Here is a 19,041-nt window from a genome sequence, read left to right on the forward strand (position 1 = left end):
ATATCAAGATTCCGAGTCCAACTAATAACACACTAGAGAAGTAGAAACTGAACTGGGGCTTGAAACTATCAATCCTATAAGTCTATGGATTAGTAACACGTCATCCTGATAGATAGATGAGAAGGCCTAGTTCTTAACCCCGTAGAAAAGAAGAGGTTGACTCAGATCAGAAGGGCATAAGGTAAAGGAGTAAAAAGAGCCTTACGTTCCCTTCCACAATCAATTCCCTTATATAACTTAAGCATTTCTAGACTCAACTTCGACCAGTTTGGCTTGGTAATCCTACAGGCAGTCAGGCTCTGATACCAAAGCTGTCAGGACCCCGATCCTAAGTCACACCGATCTAGCATGTAACACATCATATCACTTTGCGGCCTCACGCACGGTATTCCCAGGGGTGCCACCTTACCTGGCCCGGGACCGTTTGCGCCTTTTGGCTCACGTATATGATAGTGTCGCTAGCATCCATATGACAAAGAACCCGGGCCGACATGGCTAGTCGTGAACCCAAAGCGGCACTAACCCATGGGGACAAGCATACATGAATCAACTTCGAGCATGCCGGTCAGCAGCGTGTGAATCCGGGCTGTAGCACTGGGCTAATAGGACTCCGGTAACCCGGGCTGTAGCAGGCTAGGCAGGACTCCGGATGTCACCGCGTGACATTTCCATGAAGGGGCAGACACAGGAACGAAGTGAAACACATGCCGGCCAGTCAAGTGTCCTGAGCAGTAGTGCTGGGCTAGCAGGACTCCGGTGAACCGGGATGTAGCGGACCACTATGGCTCAAGGAAGCACTAGACTACATTTCCGCATAAGAGAGGCTGCCGAGGATAAACAACTAGATTGTCGGATCCCACACATACCAAGCATTTCAATCATACACACAATATGCTCGATATGTGTAAATACAACATGGCATCACAACAAGACTCTACGACTCAAGTATTTATTCATTAGGCTCCGAGGAGCGAGATATCACAAACACGGGTCTCATGACCCAACATTCAGAGCATACAAGTCAAAGCACAAACGGAAGCTTAACATGTCTGAGTACAGACATCTACAAATGAAAAAGGCTGAGAAGCCTGACTATCTACCAGATCCTACCGAGGGCACAAGATCGTAGCTGAGGTATCAAGCTAAACATCGAAGTCCACACGGAACTACTAGCGAGACTGACGTATCTCCGCAAAACATAAAATAGGCAAACGTGAGTACAAATGTACCCAGCAAGACTTACATCAGAACTATCTACATATGCATCGGTATCAATAAAGGGGGTGGTGGAGTTTGACTGCAGCAAGCCAGCTTTGACTCGGTGGCTATCCTGAACTACGACTGCAAGTAACTCTTTGAGGTGGCGCACACAAGTCCACATATTCACCATATCAATACACCACTATGGATCCGCTCCCGTCTTCCTACGAGAACGCCATCCATAGCACTCACGCTTATCTTGCGCATTTTAGAGTATCCACTTTCACTTGTCTATGAACTATGCAAGGGGTCCAAGTTTCCATATCCGAGGAATCCGGCTATTCGAATAGATAATGATAACCCTGCAGGGGTGTACTTCTTCACACACGCTCTCGCCACTTATCACCCTGTACATGTCATGTACCTCGACAACCTTCAAGCGGAAGCCGGGCGAGGGAGTCGGCCACGACCTGACTAACCACACAAGTCTCTAGTCCAGGTTTATCGCCTATTCCGGTTCCATCCGCAAGGAGATCTGGCCGGGGTGTCGCTCATGGCCCCAAACGATGTTTGCAGTGTTCCCAAGCCCACCTCGACGGATGGATCTACGCTTGGTACACCGTGCCACGGTGCCTAGTCTGTCCCAAGCCCACCTGTACTGGGTACCACTTGGTAGACTACTAACACTACCTACAAACACCAGAAACTAGTTGCAACTCCTGGACAGAGATCACGTTGATTAATAAGTCGAGAGGGGCCGAGTTACCGGAACCCAATGTGTGGTAGTAACTGTTCATGGATCACATACACAGGACTCAGTTCCTGAGGACGGCTGCAATGAGACAACCCACCATGTACTCCTACATGGCCTCTCACTGCTACCTTTACCAAATCGTGTTCACACACTTAGCTCTCAACAGTAGGACATGTTCACAACTTTCCAATTCATCCCCGGTGAATCAGACCTGACTCAACTCTAAGCAGTAGCAGGCATGAAAAACAAGCATGAATGAGTAGGCACATCAGGGTTCAAACAACTCCTACTCATGCTAGTGGGTTTCATCTATTTACTGTGGCAATAACAGGTCATGGAGAGGAAAGGGGTTCAGCTACCGCAGCATGTAACAGTTGAAATGTTGTTGTCCTAATGCAGTAAAAGAGAGAAGGAGCGAGAGAGTGGGATTGTATCGGAATGAACAAGGGGGTTTTGCTTGCCTGGCACTTCTGAAGATAGTATAGCTCTTCATCGGTGTCATCGATCTCATCGTCGGAACGTATGTCTACCGAGAGGGAACAACCACCGACAAACACAAAAGGAACCGCAATCAATGCAATGCACATACATATGAATGATATGTCATATTAAGGTACTGAATTGACCTAGTGCAACAGTTAGTCATATTCATTGAAGTGGAATTCAAACCTATAGCAAATTCCAACTCCAAAACTAATTACTATTTATTCCATAAACATGAATTGTCCTATTCTGTGAGGTTAACTTGTTCAAACATGCATGCAAATGCCATATTCAGATTCTTTGGATTTTTCTGATCATTTTACATATACCATTTATCTTATTTGGAGTTACGGTTGAATTTCTATGAATTTTTGAAGTTTGCAACATTTTATGGAATTTTCTATATAAGAATAAATCCAAAAAAGGATTTACTGCGTCAGCTTGGCGTCAGTGTGACGTCAGCGGTCAACAGAGATGGTCCAGGTCAACCCTGACCTGTGGGTCCCGTCTATCAGTGTCAATTAAACTAACTAAGTTTAGTTATCGTTAAACTAATACTAACCTAGTTTAGTTAGTGGCCTGGGGCCCACACGTCAGTGACCCAGAGGGTCAAACTGGGTCCACCCGGGGTCAACGGTCAGCGCGGTCAAACTTGCCGGCGGCTCAACGCCGGCGACGACAGGCGCGGTGGAGAGGCTCGGAAATGAGCCACAGGGCATCATTTTGGCCGCGGTCTGTTGCGTTCGAACGCACGCAGCGGCGCGCATCAAGTGGTGGCAGTGGTAGGTGCTGCTATGGCCGGAAACAGCGGCGGCGAGCAAGTCCGCGGCAACCGGAGTTCGGTCAAGCTCGGGGTCGACGTTGCGGTGCATGGGAGGACTAGCTGATGGTGGTGTTGGGTTTCTGGGAGCATGCTAAACACGTAGCAGTGCTCGGACGTGAAGGTTGCTAGCCTATTCGCCGGCGACGACGAGCGCGGCGGCGGTGAGCTCTCGGGTCCGGTGGCTAGCACGCCTATAGCTCGCAAATGAACATGGGAGAAGGGGGAAATATGGCGGGGCTCACGGAGGTTCGTTTGGCGCAGACGGCGAGGCCGGGGAGGGTCGAGGCTGAGCGGGGCGCCGAGAGGGATCTCCGGCGACCGAGGTTGAAGAAGATGGCGGTGAGGGCGTTCGGGGGCGTCCGGCATCGCGCAGATCGGTGAAGAGGACGAGGCAGACGAGGCGGAGCTCGAGGATAGGTCGGAGAGGCTCGAGGGCGGCTGTGGGCACGACTACGGTGGCGACGAGCTCGGCATACGTCGGCCATGGCGTGAAGAGAGCGAGGGGGCGAAGGGGAAAGAGTGAGCGAGGGGTCGGTGGGTTCCGGAGGCCACGCGGAGACGAACCCAGCGTCGCGCTGGCCAGGGAGGGGCCAGGCAGGCAGCTTCTTGCCCGCTCACGCGAGCTCCATGCACTGCTTCCCCTCTGCCTTCTGGCGAGAGGAGGAAGACAACTGGCAGGGGAGGTGGCTGGGCTGGGCCGGCCACTTGGGCCGCCAGGTGGCTGCACTGGTAGGTTGGCCCAGGTAACTCTTTCTCTCCCTTTTCTAATTTAGTTTCTGTTTTCTATTTTTGTTATTTTGTTTTGATTTAGTTTATAGCCCAAATCATTTTAGTAAATCCTGAAAATAATTGTGGGCATTTAAATGAATTATTACATAGGCCCTTAACTATTTCCAGAATTGTTGGAGCATTTAAAAATATTACTAGTATTTAAATGCCCCAATTCAAATACAATATGGGTTATTCAAAAATCCAGAATGGCCTAAAATATTGTTTGGATAGTGCTAGGGTTCATTTAAAATATTGTTTATTTGAGACTAGTTGAATTCATTTAGTGCTAGGGTTTCAACATTCCCCATTTCAAATTCAAATAAATTTAGACATGATGCATGGATGCAATGCCACTAATTACAAGCATTATTCTAGGGCTGTGACAATGATGATGATGATAATGTTGTGAGTGTATGGTGTGAGCGGCGGCAAAGCCCGTGTCCTCGTCAGTACACGTGCCGCTCAAAACATGGCTTTGTGTTGGCCACGTTCGCCCTCGCCGTCGCGCCTGGTCGGTCTTGACATTGTTGATGTAGTCGGTGTTGAAGTTGCATGGGTCCTGCTCTGCTTGGACTTCTTGACGATGTAGCGGCTTCGTCGCGGATGCAAGGGGTTGCCTCGCAGGAGTATTCTTTTGTGGAGACCACCGTCGGTGCAAAACCAACACTCGCTCGTATTGGCATCGCCGGTGTGGTTGGCGCCTTGTCTTGGCTGGACGCCGTGTTTACGGCGGTCCTCCAAGACAAGGGCACCGCCTCACAGGGCCATCGGGAGTTAGTGTTGGTGAAGTCACATTGCCTACTCGTCATCACGCCTCGTCTTCATGGGCTTCTTGTCGCAAATAGCACCATGTAGTGGTAAGGATTGGTGAAGCCACGTCATTGTGTAGCACCATCTTCTTCGCATCGCGGGCTCCGTCTTGCGGGCAGCACCGAGGGTGTGTGTCATCTTCATGGCTCTGGGTCGCGGACTCCATCTTGACGAGGTAGACATTGGTGGTGTCCTCCTTGCGAGCTCCACGGCACGATCCTTCGCGGTATCGGGTTGATGTTGGCGATGGGCGTCGTCTCGGCGAGCTTCGCGCCGCCATCCATCGCGGCATGGCAACGGCATCCTTGCGAGCTCCACGCCTCCGTCCTCCATGGCACCAGATTGGTTATATTGACGTTGGTGTTGTCTTGGCGAGCTCCGCGCTGCTATCCTCCGCGACACGGCGGCGCCATCCTTGCAAGCCTCCATGACTTTGTCCTCCATGTCACCGGCTTGATGAAGAAGGAGATGGGCATCATCCTAGCGAGCACCGTCTCACCTTCCTCCACGGCACACGGCGGAGTCCCTGCAAACTCCACGCCTCCGGGCTCCAGCTTGACGAAGTAGACGTCGGCGGCATCCCCAACGGGTGCCACGCCTCCGTCCTCTAGCTCCAGCATGACGAAGTGGATGGCGGGCGTCCTTCTTGCGAGCTCCCCGTCACGATCCTTGTGGCACCGGGTTGATGATGTTGGCCATGGGCGTCATCTTGGCGAGCTCCATGCCACCATCCTCCATGGCGCCGGCTTGATGACGAAGTCGAGGGCGTCATCTGGGCGAGCTCCACGCCTCCATCCTCTATGGCGCCGGCTTGACGAAGTAGATGGCGATCGGCCTCCCAGCAGGCGCGACGCCTCCTCCTTGCTATGTGCGTCCATGGGTGAGTGTGTGGCCATGTGTGAGAGCGCCACATCGGCCGCCGCTTTGTCCGCCACATCCGGGTGCGTGAGACCTACACACATAGAATAAGAACAAGATTATTGCACCGCCAGGAATCCTCCTGTGGGCGCATTCATCTACTCGCCGCTGCTCTTCTTCCGTGTGAGGGTGTCGTCGTTGTGTTCCTTTGGCGCATGCGCCATTGCATGGGCACGCTCTCTGATCTCCTCGACGCTGCCGCCAGGGGCGCGTCTCCTCATCTTCTCTGGGCGTGCAGGAGCCTACGGGAGGTGCTATTGCCTCGCCGGCTGCCTCTTCTTAGTGTGTTGCGTGCCTTCTGTCTCCCTCGCAAGGTGTGTTCTTGCGTGAGGTCCTCCGTCGTGAGACGTGTGCTTGCTCCCTACATACATAAAAGAGATATAGATGTACATCGCATGCACTATCGTCATTGCCCGGCGAGCATGCCGCCGCTGTGGGCGCGACCTTCCTATTGTTCTCAATGCTGCCGCCGCGGCGCGTCTTCTGCCTCCCTGGTGTGTTGTTCTTCTCACGTAGCACTGAAAACATAGTAACAAAATAAAATTAGTCTCATCTCCTCGGCGTCGCCGTAGCCCGCTTCTCTCCCTGGGCTTCGTGTGTTAGCAAACGCGCGGCCACGTGCGCGCCGTCGCCTCCTGCGCTATGTTTGTCCTGGTGCGTGCCTCATCTCCGCCGGCTACGTGCATGAGTTTAGCTGCGGTGCCCCTTGCTCGACGCAGCCGGCTCGGCGCGTCTCCGTCTTCTCTGTCTCTCTCCTCTGCTGCGTACGTGAGGTCTTCCCTCCTTGCTCCGGTTGCGTGGGTTCTCTTGTATTTATATAGGCGGCAGGAGGCAGAACCCTTGGCCACCACACGTCAGTGTAAACTTTCCAATATTTGGCCTGCTAGTTGCTAATCGCATCTGTAGCTTTCCATCTTTCAATCTTCCTTTTCAATACTTTTCTTCTTGCCCTGCACGCATGCACAAATAAAAGGAAAGATCATCTCGTACACAGAGATTTATGGGTATATACTGTCTGGCCGGTTTCTTTCCGAACGTGCCGCACAAGAACATGCTGGCCCTTTTTTTCTTTCTTGTACGCATCCAGATCAAAATCCATTTGAATCAATAAATTTAGGCATGTTTGGATAGTGCGGGTACTCAGGCATATACGTGCGCGCTCGCGGGCCGGCCGCAGATACTCCAATATGTATATGTACGATCTATACATAGGAGCGGGTATTCGGCTACATATGGATGTGAACTTGCCGGTATATAAGTACGAGAATATATAAGTACATACGTATCTAAGCTAGCTAAGCGGCCTATGTACGTGTGGCCAGAAAAGTGTGCATGCACACATATTAGTTGCACCAAGATTTCATGCATATCCCTATGCAAGCATGACAAGTACGTGCCTGCATGTGCCATGCAAAAGTATTTTGCCTTTGCATCAAAATGTCTCTTTGCACGTGTAACCTGCATGAAAAGCTCATCATAAAAAGAAATTATTATTTATGCAATATTGCACAAAAACTTGTCCAACAGACCTCGAGATTAACCTAATTTAACATCGACACAACTTCCCATCCAGTCACCCATCCGATGCCTGCTCCAGCCTGAGCACACTTAACTTGATAGTTTTCTAGCATGAGCTACTGGTGGAACAACTAGTCCTTGCTGATAGGAATGCCTCTTCGCATCCTTATGGCATATCTGGATGACCGCCCATCCCACAATGGCCAATAGATGTTGTGTAGACAGAGCATATCACATACGTCTTATTAGAAGCAATCGTCTACGTTATTATCGGTCTTCGCACACATTTCTGATTACAGACCTGTTTGCCGCGTATCACACACATCTTGTTATATTGAACCGTTTCTGTTCTCTTGCCTAATCACAAACAGTTCATCCGAGTGAACCATATGCTGTACATCGCACACACCTTGATCGGGCCGTCCGTTTTTTTGTGTTGCCTAATCACAAACAGTACATCCGAGTGAAACGTATGCTGTGTACCGCACATGCCTCCATCTGGCTGCCCGTTTCTTTTGTGTTGCCTCATCGCAAACAGTTCATTGAACTGAACTGTATGCCCTTCATCGCACACGCAACTAAAACCTGAACCGTGTTTGATGCATCCATCATCGCAAACGTTTTACACATTTCTGACGGTTTTCATACAGCACCATTTTTGATCATTGCATCGCACACAGTTTCTTGAAGGGTCTCTGAACGTAGTGTCGCGTTAGCAGCATCCTGCAGTAGTGTAAGGTAGGGTTTAAGGATATCTTCCTCCTCCTCCTTGGCCAGCAGTGCTTGTGCTGCCACTGGGGATGGATCTACGGTAGCTTGCTTGCCCTTGTCCCCCTTAACGGCGTATGTGGGCTCCTCCCTCTTCGTCTCGATCTTCATCAGCCAAGCATCTTCTTCCATGTTGTTGGAGGAGCAAGAAGACATGATGCCTGGCTTGACAAATCTGACCGGAAACAATAAGAAAAGAGAATAGCGGGTTTCTCCGTGATACAGTGATTAACAGGTTCGGGAAGTATATATAGATTTTTTATCTTGCAGGACAAGCATACGGAAGAAAAACATAGTACGGAAGGTGTCCCAGGTGGGCACAACCCACTTGGGCGCCCCAGGCAAGCCTGGCGCGCCTTGGTGTCTTGTGCCCACCAAGGGACACTTCCTGAGAGTTTCTTTATTCCCAAAATTCTAAAATATTCCAAAACTGATAGAAAATATTTTTGTGGATTTTTCGGAGTTCGTTTACTTACCGTATCACGTACCTCCTTATTTTCACGATTCTCGAGTGACCCGGAAAGACTTTTTTATGTGTTCTTCCGGTGTCAAAGTTTGGATAATATTACTTTCAACATTAATAGGTGTACCTGAGATATAATGCTTTATTCGTTGCCCATTGACAACCTTCAGGTTAGTACCTTCGGAATTATTTATTTTGATGGCTCAGAACCGGTAAACCTCCTCTATGACATATGGGCCTTCCCATTTTGAGAAGAGCTTTCCTGCAAAAAATCTAAAATGAGAGTTGTACAAAAGAACATATTCTCAGACTTTAAACTCACGCTTTTGGATTCTTTTGTCATGCCATATTTTGACTTTTTCTTTAAATAATTTTGCATTTTCATAAGCTTGGGTTCTCCATTCATCTAATGAGCTAATATCAAATAACCTCTTTTCACCAGCAAGTTTGAAATCATAAATGAGCTCTTTGACTGCCCAATATGCTTTATGTTCTAACTCAAGAGGCAAATGACAAGCTTTTCCATAAACCATTTTATAAGGAGACATACCCATAGGATTTTTATATGTTGTTCTATAAGCCCAAAGTGCATCATCTAATTTCTTAGACCAATTCTTCCTGGACCTATTGACAGTCTTTTTGCAAAATTAATTTTATTTCTATATTACTAAGTTCAACTTGACCACTAGACTGAGGATGATAGGGTGATGCAATTCTATGGTTAACATCATACTTGGCAAGCATTTTACGGAAAGCACCATGAATAAAGTGTGAACCACCATCAGTCATTAAATATCTAGGGACTCCAAACCTTGGGAAAATAACTTCCTTAAGCATTTTAATAGAGGTGTTGTGATCAGCACTACTGGTTGGAATAGCTTCTACCCATTTAGTAACATAATCAAAAACAACCAAAATATGTGTATACCCATTAGAGGAAGGAAAAGGTCCCATGTAATCAAATCCCCAAACATCGAATGGTTCAGCAGCAAGTGAATAATTCATAGGCATTTCTTGACGCTTACCGATATTACCTATTCTTTGACATTCATCACAAGATGAGACAAACTTACGGGCATCCTTGAAGAGAGTAGGCCAATAAAATCCAGATTGCAATACCTTGTGAGCAGTTCTATCTCCAGCATGATGCCCTCCATAAGGCTCAGAGTGAGATTTCCGTAGGATTTGTCCCTGTTCATGCTCAGGTACACAATGTCTAATAATATCATCTACTCCTTCTTTATAAAGGGGTGGGTCATCCCAAAAGTAATGTCTTAAATCATAGAAGAATTTTTTCTTTTGTTGGTATGTAAAGCTAGGTGGTAAATATTTAGCAACAATGTAATTAGCATAGTCGCCATACCAAGGAGTACTATTTGCAACATTTATTGTAGCTAACTCCTCATTAGGAAAACTATCATCAATAGGTAGTGGGTCATCAAGCACATTTTCAAGCCTAGAAAAGTTATCAACTACGGGGTTCTCAGATCCTTTTCTATCAATGATATGTAAATCAAATTCTTGTAACAAGAGAACCCAACGAATAAGTCTAGGTTTAGCATCTTTCTTTTCCATAAGGTATTTAATAGCAGCATGGTCTGTGTGAACATTTACTTTGGAATTAACAATTAATATAAGGTCTAAATTTATCACAAGCAAACACCACTGCTAAGAATTCTTTTTCAGTAGTAGCATAATTTTTTTGGGCACTGTCTAGAGTTTTACTAGCATAATGAATAACATTCAATTTCTTATCAACTATTTGTCCTAGAAGACCAACAACATAATCACTAGCATCACACATAATTTCAAAAGGCAAGTTCCAATCAGGTGGTTGAACAATAGGTGCAGAAATTAAGGCTTTCTTGAGTGTTTTGAAGGCTTCAAGACAATCATCATAAAAAACAAAAGGAATATCCTTTTGCAAGAGACTAGTGAGTGTCGGGGGACTGACCCACGAGCACCTATGGGACCGGCGGACCGAGTCCCTTTCGGTTCGGCGGGGGCGAGGGACGCACGAAGAGCAGATCGAGGCGAAGCACACGAGCGGTTTACCCAGGTTCGGGCCGCACGGATGCGTAAAACCCTACTCCTGCTTTGTGGTCTGTATTGAGTTCTTGCTCAGGAGCGCGGAGTGCTACAGTACACCCCAGCAGCTAACGAGACCGAGCGTGAGTGTTCTCTTCCTCTCGAACCCCCCCTCTACGTTGCGCATGGGCCTCCTTTTATATGCTCAAGGGGTCACCAATAGGTGGCAACGTAGACAAGGGTAAAAATGGAAAGGTGCTGCGGTTGGTACAGCTACCTGCTACAGTGTATCATACCTAACCCTGACGGCAGGGGACAAGGGCATTAAATGCCCGTCTGCGTCGCCTAAATAGTGCAAAAGGGACCGTCAGGGACGCCACCGCTCGCCACGATGGCAATCTTGTCAGCGCCGCTTGCCACCGCATACCGCTGGCTGCACAGCCACCTACCACGTACGCCTGGAAGGGTCCCAGGGCGACACGTTGGTGGATGTGCTGGAGCGCGGACACAGAGTGGTGTCTTGCCGCGGCAAGCGCCTTGCCGCGGTCGTTGTCTTGTCGCGTCCGGGAGCTTGTCGCTCACCGCGCCTTGCCGGGACGCGTGGCACGTCGCGGCAAGTTCCTTGAGATGCCTTGGTTGGCCTTCCCGGCAAGCTCCTCTTGCCGGGGTCTTGTCCAGTTCCTTGAGATGCCTTGGTTGGCCTTCCCGGCAAGCTCCTCTTGCCGGGGTCTTGTTTCCTTGGCTTGGATACTTTGTCTTTGAACGGCTCCAAAGGAACCACGGAGGACCTTGGCGGTCACCCGGCAAGCCTTGCCGCGGGATGCTGCGACTGCCCGTGCACAAGTTCGGGATACTAGGGTACCCCTACTCTAGTACACCGACAGGAGCCCCCGGGACTGGGCCATACACGGTGCCGAGCGCTCTTGGGCCAGGCCCAAAACAGGGCACGGGCACGCGCGGCCTGGGTTATGCCGTATCTCTCTCCGTATCCACCGCGCCCTCCCCGAACGGCACGCATTGAATGCGGCGTCGTGGGAGAGGTCGTGGGTGGTTTCTTTATTCGGAAATGCGGAACGTCCGCCCCCTCCCTCTTTATAAGCAGGGGAAACAGGAGCAGTTCGCCCATTCGCCGGTTGCTACTCCAATCTTGGAAGCCTCCGCCGCTCCCTCGTCTTCCCAAAGCTGAAAGAGAGCAGCGCCCCGCCTCCCATCGCCACCAGCACCATCAACGCCGTCGACCTCCTCCACCACTTCCGCCATGGCTCCAAGAGCCGACAAGGGGAAGGTTGTGAAGTCGACCGAGGCGCAGCGGCTTGCGACGTTGCGAAAGGAGCGGGCAATCTCCCCCCCCAAGCTTGCCGCGAGGGAGCTGAGGGAGGATTACTATCTCTTCTGGTCGACGGAGAGGCGAGCGCATCCGCGCACGAAGGTACTTCCAGCCGCCGCTTGGAAAATGGCTCCAAACGGATATCCTTTCTTCCCCTTGTTCTTCTACTGCGGGCTCTGCCCGCCCTTCTCTGAGTTCTTCTGCGATATTATGAACACCTACGGGTTCCACCTCCTTGACTTCACCCCCAATGCTGTTCTAACCATGGCAGTTTTTTCACATCTCTGCGAAAACTTTGTCGGAGTCCATCCCAATGTAGCCCTTTTCCGCCACTTCTTTACGCCCCGAGTAGAGAGAGGAGAGCCTTTATCCGGCGGAATCGCCTGGATCTCGAGGGCCGGCAAGAAGGACACTTATCTGGAGGGAGAGTTCCGCGGCAAGTGGGAGGAATGGAGAGCAGACTGGTGCTGGAATGTCGAGGAGAACCCGCAGCCATTTACCGCCCGGCGCCAAGCCCCAGTAGCACGCGGCAGTGATTGGAGTGACGTGGCCCCGGAAGATGATAGGCTTAAGATTGCCGTCACCCGGATCCTACGCCTCAGGCTTGCCGGGCTCACTGTAGGCGCTGTTGGCGCATATTTTCTTCGCCACCGCATTGCCCCCTGCAGGAACGGGGGAGACCCACCTGGGAATTCAACAATGCGGCGGATATCATGAGGCTGCGTCCGGGCCTCAACTTCAACTTCACTGTTCTGGAGCTTAACGCGATGCTCCAGGAGCTGTTCAAGTACGACCCTCAACATCCCGAAGTGTTCAGGTTGCCGAAGGGTGTCGTTCCGCTATGCAACAACTCCGCGCTCGACCGCATCCGTGCAATGATGCCGCTGTGCGATTCGCATGGAATTTCCCCAACTTGGCAAGAGCCTGCAGACGACGTCGTGCAACAATTCTTTGACGGCTTGGTAGAAGTGCCGGTCTGCTTCGATGAAAATGATAGGCTCACCCGCGACACCACCGATGCGGAGATGACACGCATTGCCACCAGGCTGGAAGAGGCGGCGGCAGCCGCAGCTGCGGGCGAATTTGGATTCACCGTAGAGGAGGCAGATGCAGCAGAGGCGGCAAGCCATGCCGAGCGAGGGGAGCCCGCCGGCGAGAAAGAGCTTGCCGGGCATGACGTCGAGTCGAGCGAGCCCGCCAAGGATACGAGCGGCTCGCTGGAGATCAACTCCTCTTCCTCCTCATCTTCAGGCAGCTCGCCGGAAGCAGAGCCTCCATCCCCACCAAGAAGGCATCTTCGCAAGGCCGGGGACGTAGCGGGGCGGCAGGCGAGTGAACAGTCGCCGCGCCGCGTGACGCGCTCCATCGCGGCAAGCATTGTTGCTGCGGGAGCACCTCATGCTGCTGCGGCAACTGGAGCGGGGTCGTCTCAGGCCACCGCCACTGTTCCCGCCAAGCGGCCAAGGGAAACTACTCCTCCGCCTCCTCGCGCTGGACGTGGGCCGGACTTCGACTTCTCCGCGTTCAGCTCCGACGAGGAAGAAGAAGAGTAAGATTCTCTTGTTGTACTTGTAGTTCTTCAATTCTTGCTGTTTTGTCTTGTATCTCATTTGCTTTACTCTGAACTTGTTCCTTTTTAGGACTCTGGCCCAGAGAGCAACAAAGAGAGCCAAGGTCCCGGTGATTGTCATCGAGGACGAACCCACCGCGACAGCAGGGGGAGCGTCCGAGACCACCTTGCCAGACCCGGCAACTGTTCTCCAGAGCAGCCCCCAGCGTAAGTATATGGTTCGCTTTCCGCTGTTGGGCGTGCATGGATACTGTTTCTTTGCTGACATCTGACTGTTGGTTTGTGTAGGCGCAGAGCAGCCCCACCAGGAGCGCCCGGAGACCGCCCCCGAAATGCCAAGGGAGAGTCCTCCGGCAAGGGAGAGTTCTCCGGCAAGGGACAGCACCAGCGTCCCCCCGGCAGCGGAGACTACGACTGCCGAACCCAGTAGAGGTAATCTTCTCTTCAAAGCTTCCCTTGGGTTCTTCTTCTTGTTAGGTATTTGCTTGACTTTTCTCGCTTTTCCGGCCATCAGATCCATCTGCTGCGGAGCCGATGGAGACCGAGGTTGCTGCCGACGACGCCGCTGCCAGTGAAGAAGCAGCCGGCGCTAATGGTCCCGCCGATGATGAGGCCGCCAAGGCTGCCGCCGCAGCAGCTGGCGAGGGGTCTGGCGATCGCACTGATGGCCCTGAGGCCGCAGGAGCGCCAGGCGCTACGCCGACCGCCGACCCGTCCGCCGCTGCCGCAGCGCCAGGCTCCGAAGAGCCCCAGCCAGGCGTCTACTTGAAGGCCGGCGATGGCGTCTTCATCAACCTCCCCTGGGCGGCAAGCTCCAGGGCGCCGGTCGAGGGAGAGAGTTTTGATGGAGAGGTGCTCGCCTCCGCTGGGCTGACGCTAGTTGATGCGCCGAGCAGCAGCAGCGGCGAGCCTGAGGAGGAGCGGCTGCTGTGGAAGCTGTTGTCGCTCTACCGCGCGCGGCAAGCCAAGCTGGAATCCCGTGAGGCGCTTGTCGCGAAGGCGGGAGCGGACATCGAGAAGCGCGTGGAGGAGCTCCGGGGTCTCAACCAAGAAGCTCTCCGGTCCCTGGCAGAGGAGCGGGAGCAACTCGCCAAAGAGCAGAAGGCCTTCTTCCTCGAGAAGGCCGAAGTTGAAGAGCAACAGCGGCTTGCCGCTGAGAAGCTGTTTGCGCAGGAGGGCGAGCTGGCGTAGAGGAAAGTTAACCTCGACAGCCACGAGGAGGAGCTTGCCGCGCGTGAGCAAGAAATCAGCGGAGCCCTTAAGCAAGCAGAGGATGCTGCCGCAGTTGCCGAGGCCGCCAAGAAGGAGCTGGAGACGAAGGTGGCGCAGCTGGAAGCCGATCTCATGGCAAGTGGTGAAGAGCTTGCCGCGCTCAAGCTTGAGCGGGAGAAGGACGCCCACAGCAACTCAGAGCTGCAGGCTCGTCTCGCCGAGAAGGGCAAAGAGCTTAGCGCCGCCAAGGACTCCAATGCAGATCTTGAGTTGAAGCTGAGCACTTTGACCAAGACGCTGGAGAAAGTGGAGCACTGGACGGAGGGTCTCGTGAGTGCTGCCGCAGATATCGACAGGGAGCTGGCGCAGCTGGGGGTGGAGGATCTCGGGTATCCCTCTGATGAGAACCTCCAACCCAACGCCAAGCTCACCTTATTCTTCAAAGGCGTGGCGACGGCCCTCCAGCGGCTCCGGGAGAAGATTCCAAAGCAGCTGGCCGACGAGTCGCGCAAGATCTGCGCGGGAGCTCTTCAAAAGGTGTTGGTGAAGGTGGCCTTCCGCAACCCAGGCCTCAACCTCACCAACGTCCTCAAGACCCTGCCGCCGGATGCTGATCTAGAGTCGCTCAAGACCCTTGTCGCACCCATTGTGGATAAGGTGAGCAGGATCAAGAGGATTGAGGGCGATCGCGTAGACTAGGCCGCCCGTTTTCTTCTTTTCTTGTCGCTGCTGGTCATGTTATGAAAACAATCTGTTAGAGCCGCGACAAGCTACCTTGTAATATAACTTTATTCTGGGTAATGATTGCACTGTTATTCCCTTTACTTGATTCCTCCCTTTGTATGTTTTTGCCCTACGCTTTTAGGGAACTTGCCGGTGCAGGCACCTTAGCCGCGAGCGCTGGGTGCGGGACGTCAGCAGCCTGCTAGCGGTGCCGCTACCGACAAGAAACCTTGTCGCAACTAGTCGCAGCTCACTTAAGTTGTTGAGCGGACTCGAAACAAAGTAAGGGCGCAACTAGCTACGAGTTGGTTCCTCCGCGCACAGGTTTTCCATACGAAGTGCGGTCGTTCAAGGGAGATAACTTAAAAATTTAAAAAATCTGATTGCTCAAACTTTGGCAACTTATCTTTTCTGTTGTTTGCTTCCCGGTAAGGCGAAACTTTCTTGAACGACGCCTGGTCCATACCATTATCTTCTCCTTTCCCCCCTGGCAAACTTGTGGGCGAGGGAACCTCCCTTTCCTTGAGAAAAAAGAAAGAGGAGAAAATAAAGATATGGAGCCTTACGGCTCGTTATTGCTTACCGGGGAGTAGGTGCTGCACGAAGTGTCAGATAACTCATGCAAAAAATAGAAAGCATGAAATTGACAAGGTGTGCGGAGCACGTGAGCTTTATGCATGGGGTCTACGCCCGGCTTTGTACAAAGGATTACATGCAACAGCGGCAAGAGTTGTACAAAAGGTGGTTGCCGGAACGGGTTCTGGCAACCGCGCCTTACGGGTAAAACTTACGAAGATGCCCAATGTTCTAGGAGTTGCTCACCGGAATGGCATCTTCGGTCTCAAGGCGGACAGCGCCAGGCCTAGTGACTCGTTTCACCCGGTAAGGGCCTTCCCACTTCGGCGTCAACTTGTTGGAATTCTTGGCGGACTGAACACGCCGAAGAACAAGGTCGCCTTCCTCGAGACTTCTGGCGTTAACTTTGCGGCTATGGTAGCGGCGCAAAGCTTGCTGGTAGCGAGCAGCTCGTACAGCAGCCTGAAGACGGTCTTCCTCAAGGAGCAGCGCGTCATCTTGTCGCAGCTACTCTTGCTCAAGCTCATCATAAGCGAGCACTCGAGGTGACCCGTATACGAGTTCCGTGGGGAGAACTGCCTCTGCTCCATAGACTAGAGCGAAAGGTGTCTGGCCAGTGGCTCGATTTGGCGTCGTCCTAATCGACCAAAGAACCACCTGCAGCTCCTCGATCCAGTTTCTTCCGCACTTGTGCAGCCTGTCGAAAGTCCTGGTCTTGAGCCCACGCAGCACTTTAGCATTTGCCCTCTTCGCTTGACCGCTGCTTCTCGGGTGAGCAACAGAAGCGAAGCAGACCTTGGCGCCAAGATCTTGGACATACTGCATGAAGGTGCGGCTCGTGAATTGCGTACCGTTGTCGGTGATTATCCTTTTAGGGATCCCGAAGCGGCAAACAATCGACCTGAAGAACTTGACTGCTGACTGTGCGGTCACCTTCCTCACTGCTTCCACTTCCGGCCACTTTGTGAACTTGTCGATTGCAACGTACAAGTACTCAAAGCCCCCGACTGCTCGGGGAAAGGGGCCGAGGATGTCGAGCCCCCAGACCAAAAATGGCCAGGATAAAGGGATCGTCTGGAGAGCTTGAGCTGGTTGGTGTATCTGCTTGGAATGGAACTGGCATGCTTCACACTTGGTTACTTGTGCAGTTGCATCCTGGAGGGTTGTCGGCCAAAAGAAACCTTGCCGGAATGCTTTTTCGGCAAGTGCTCTTGCGCCAATGTGGTGACCACATATGCCTCCATGTATCTCTGCCAACAGCTTTTGTCCGTCTTCCCGGTGAATACACTTCAATTTCACACCGTTGAGTCTTCTTCTGTACAGCGTGTTGTCGACAAACTGGTACATACTTGACTGCCGGGCTACTCTTTCCGCTTCTTCTTGCTTTTCGGGAAGTTCTCCTGTCTGAAGGAAATGGACAATCTGCTGTGCCCATGCTGGAGCTTGTGGCTCGACAACAAGGACTAAAGGCAAATTTGCTGCTGCGGGAACATCCGCTTCTACGGCGAGAACCTGTGGCTCTGCCGGAGCTTGACGTTCCCCGGCAAGCTTGCCGGAGCAAAACTTGTCGGGAGTTTGTGCTTCAACGGAACAAACCCTAGGGCTTGCCGGAGCAGGCTGCTCCTCAGCGCTCTTGGCATTGATCTTGGGGACCTTCTTGGCGGCGGCTTCGGGAAGCTCTGCCGGAAAATAGTCACCAGAAATCAACTTCCTCTTCTTGCTCTGTCCAGTTGATGGCGTTACAGACGGTTGAGTCAGCTTGAGCACAAAGATCCCTGGTTCCACAGGTAACTTAAGTGCGGTGCACTTTGATAGGCCATCGGCAATGGCGTTCTGAGCTCTTGTAACATGCTCCATCTGTAGGTCGTCAAAGTGCTCTTCTAGCTTTCTCACTTCGTCGACGTAGGCTTCCATCAACGGACTCTGATAGCTCTTGTTCACTTGGCGGAAGACAAGCTGCGAGTCACCCCTGACAATGAGCTTCTTGATCCCAAGGTCCGCCGCGATCCTCAGACCGGCAAGCAAGCCTTCATACTCTGCAGTATTGTTTGTTGCTTGCTCCTTGGGAAAGTGCATCTGGACTACGTACTTGAGGTGCTCTCCGGTGAGTGCGACAAGCAGCACGCCAGCGCCGGCGCCTTGCAGCGAAAAGGCACCATCAAAGTACATCAGCCACTCTTTGCTTGCTTCCTCGACGGGGATGCTCGTTTCTGGAATTTTTTCATCTGGTGTTGGCGTCCATTCTGCTATGAATTCTGCCAATGCTCTGCTTTTGATAGTTGAAGTACTCTCAAACTTGAGGCCAAAGCTTGATAGTTCCAGTGCCCACTCAACAATCCTGCCTGTCGCTTCTGGATTCTGTAGTATCCTCTTCAGCGGAAAACGAGTGACAACTGTGATCTCATGTGCTTGGAAGTAATGGCGCAGCTTTCTCGAGGCCATGAGAAGGCCGAAAACCAATTTCTGCATGCCAGAGTACCTTGTCCTAGCCCCCTGCAGAAGGGAACTGACAAAGTAAACTGGGCGCTATACCATTCTCTTCTGTATCTCCTCGCGCGTCTGCGCAGATACATCCTTGTCGGGACCAGAGCTTGTCGGGGAAGCCCCCTGCTTGTCGCTGGATGCGCTTGCCGTGGTTGCTGGCTCGTCATCTGCCTCCCTCTCTGCTACTAACGCAGCACTAACCACTTGATTGGTTGCCGCTATATACAGCAGCAACTTCTCTTGTGGCTTAGGTGCGACAAGTATTGGAGTGGAGGACAGGTATCTCTTCAAGTCTTGCAGGGCAGCCTCCGCTTCCGGAGTCCATTTCATTGGACCTGCCTTTTTAAATATTTTGAAAAACGGCAGGGAGCGCTCAGCAGACCTAGAGATAAACCTGCTGAGAGCAGCCACGCAACCGGCAAGTCTTTATACATCCTTGACGCGCTTTGGTGCTTCAATCTGCTCAATGGCCTTGATCTTGTCGGGATTGGCTTCGATTCCCCGCTGAGACACGAAGAACCCGAGAAGCTTGCCGGAGGGGACTCCAAACACGCACTTCTCGGGGTTGAGCTTGAGGCTGATCTTGCGCAGATTTGCAAAGGTCTCGTCTAAA

Source organism: Triticum urartu, chromosome 6A, assembly GCF_056163025.1.
Source record: "Triticum urartu cultivar PI428250 chromosome 6A, HENAU_Tu73, whole genome shotgun sequence".
Lineage (NCBI taxonomy): Eukaryota > Viridiplantae > Streptophyta > Magnoliopsida > Poales > Poaceae > Triticum > Triticum urartu.